Below are 3,165 nucleotides of genomic sequence, written 5' to 3' on the forward strand. Positions count from 1 at the left end.
CCATATAATATTTTGTAGCGATTCTTTACTGGGTTTCAAATTGACTAAAATGCGACGTTGCCAAACGAGCGCTACGGATGCGGGTAATAAGCAATACTCAATCCTAAACGCTTTACATAGAGCTTGGTTTGCTAGGGCAAACATCTACAGTGGTGCGCCGACGCTGCTTAGACCCGAAACATGAATGAACGGGGGCGGAGCATAATCGAGCGTGTGTGTGCAAACAATTTAGGCCCTTAAGGTGTCAAGGCGTCCGAGTCCCCGATAGTACCTAACCTATTAAATACTGATACCGATTGATTGTTACCGTGTGACCGTTTTTCGTTAATTTGAATAGTTTAGAAATCGTTTATCGTTTCCACCCTTGATGTTTATACAAGGCGACAAAAGTCACCCGTACGCGCAAACCCTAACTCTACTTACGACTTACACAATCATATTGAACATTCGTAGATGCAACCACATCAAAACAAAGCACACTCTCGAGATGAAGTCCACGATCCCTGTCATGCAAACAGAATGCTCTAAAACCGACTGTGACTTTCATCTTGATGCTTCGCTGTACTAAACAAGAACGCCTTGAGGTCAAACAGCATGTAGGTACCTACACTCGTAAGTGTAACATCTCTTTGACTCAACGTTGTTGCTCCCCAAATGTATCCCGTTGTATATGAAGACGAGCTTTATATATTAGAGATGGTGTTTAATTAGGACAAGTAATGATAGCAGATTTTTAGGAAAGATAAAATAATTATATAAATATATTTTTCGTGATTTTTTTATCCTACTAGCAATTATAATACTTACCCAATATAAAAGAGAAACACTTTTATCCCTATGGATGTTGGTAAAAACAGTCATTTAATAGTTCCCACAACAACTTGTTGAGTACCTTCCAGTATGTATTTTGTAGTACTTGTTATAATTAGTATTTAATAACATTTATAAATCTGGTAGACGTGGTAGAAAGATTATTAACAACATACCGTCTACTTAATTAATTTAGTTAGGTACTTACCTACTTACGTTTAGTAATTACCTACATATGTTCAATCTAATTTCTTAGTAACAAAACAATGCAAGTTTAAAGGAAAAACATAATATAAATAACCGTGAAGTTATGTTTCATTGTGGTCAGTTAGTCCATCTAATTAATCGGCTATAACTATTGCTATATAAGTGTGGAGCGCGCATGTTCCTCGCTAAGTATATCCATACTCCATACTGCGTAGAGAATCCGCAGCTGCGCGTCAGATTGTCAGTATTAAGTTGCGGCGTAAACAGTCACAATGAAGCTCAGTCTCGTGCTGGTACTTAGCGTCTGCGCACTAGCCATGGCAGCTCCAACGAAAGTGTATTACAACCTGGATGAAGCCCCGCAGTTGTTTGAGACATTCATCAAGGACTACCAAAAAGAATACAAGGATGACGCTGACAAACAGGTGCATTACGAAGCGTTCAAAAATAATTTGAGTAAAATCAATCAACAAAACGAACAGAGTAAATCTGCGACGTTCGGAATAAACAAGTTTGCTGATTACACGGACGAAGATAGAAAAGGCATGTTTGGATTCGGAGCGCGGAAACAGTGATTATAATGTAAGTTTATGCACTAACATACCTACTTATCTATTGTGTTTTCTTTGTTGAACAAAGAACATCGATATTTAATTGTGGCATCGAGGTCAAACAGCTGACTGAAATCTAAGTCTGTGGCAAAGATCTTTTTTTACCAGTATCACAGCGATGAGCGGCGCAGTTTGGCCAAGCAAGGTCTTGTTTACGGAGTTGAGTTTTGTGGAATAAGCCAATATTTTAGTATTATTTACTAGTACAATGATTTCCTGTTATAGCATTAGTAATCTAATTATTACTATTCAATTAGTCTTAATTGGTTAAAAATTATGGTTAGTTTTAGGCACCTACCTAAATATGAATTGTTGAGTAATTGAGTAATTTCTATCGATTATACCTACAATAAATTACATATTTGATAAAAATACAACATGTTCCAAATATGTTTATTTACTTACTGTGTTTTCCGTAACTAAACCGCTTATCGGTATGTGTCATTATCGTCAATTTGAGTCATAGTCAGCTGCAACAACAACAGTCTTTGTTACTTAAAATACCTCACACATATTATTTGTATTTAATGTACACTCAGGCAGGATAATAATAATTTAATTACTTAAGTAGATAAACATAAACATTGTCGTACCTACATAACATACTGTCTTTTGTTTCAGATTAAATAATGCAATCATACACAAATTGAAGAAGAGTGTCTATGTACCTATTTGAAAAAAAAAACGATGTATTCTCATTATTTTTTTTAATAAAATATTAAATTAAAGTTACCTGATGGGTTTACTTATTTTTCCTATTTTTTGGTAGAGTATTTTTATTTGTATTTTGCCCGTAAATAAGTGTGCAATATAAGGCTGGATTGCACCATCTTACTTTAACTCTGACAAACGTCAAAAATCTGTCAAACTCCATACAAAAACCACCGGTTATCGTTATAGTTACGGTCAAAGTTAGGTGGTGCAACTCAGCCTAAGTAAACATAGAAATTGAGTTCGCTTTTAGGATCAAGAGATCCTCTTTACTAATATCGATTCGCAGTTATGGCGCGAGTTTGCGCGTGAAGAAGTTTAATATTCAAACTTTCATATTTTAATCATTTATCACAAAAATCAAGACACTAATGAAACTACGACAATAATTAGGATACGCGAAGATATTTAGCGGGGATAAAAACAATCGGATTGGATAGATTGGCAGCGATTCATTGAGGACTTACATACTGCGCGGACCGGTACCAACTCATTCAAAAGTTACGACCAAAAAATGCCGCTCTACTATTACCACCGGTCTGCTTTTTTTACACACACGCCGTGTTAGAACTTAACTGGTTGGTTTTATGACCTTTATGCTGAATAAATCTTCCTAACCATGACGACCATGATTCCTGGTCTTAATTAGAATTTTAATATTTACATCCAGTGCTATTCCTGCAAACTTTATATTCAGGACTGGACCACAGGTCATCTCTCATAAAATGCCAATCTAGGAATCAATCAATCGCCACTGCTGAACATAGGCTATTTTCAGTCAATGTAGCTTTAATGATGATCAACAAGATGGTGAATGAAACGATTT

The 3,165-nt window shown here is 35.8% G+C and overlaps 1 long non-coding RNA gene across 1 annotated transcript; it reads left to right on the forward strand.

The window, feature by feature from the left end:
* The first annotated feature begins 1,053 nt into the window (after positions 1 to 1,053).
* Positions 1,054 to 2,360, forward strand: LOC135074599 (uncharacterized). The gene is made up of 2 exons (XR_010257863.1): positions 1,054 to 1,599; positions 2,250 to 2,360. It is a non-coding gene; the product is annotated as an uncharacterized LOC135074599 (long non-coding RNA).
* Positions 2,361 to 3,165: the final 805 nt, after the last annotated feature.

The sequence above is a fragment of the Ostrinia nubilalis genome, chromosome 9 (assembly GCF_963855985.1).
Source record: "Ostrinia nubilalis chromosome 9, ilOstNubi1.1, whole genome shotgun sequence".
Taxonomy (NCBI): Eukaryota; Metazoa; Arthropoda; class Insecta; order Lepidoptera; family Crambidae; genus Ostrinia; species Ostrinia nubilalis.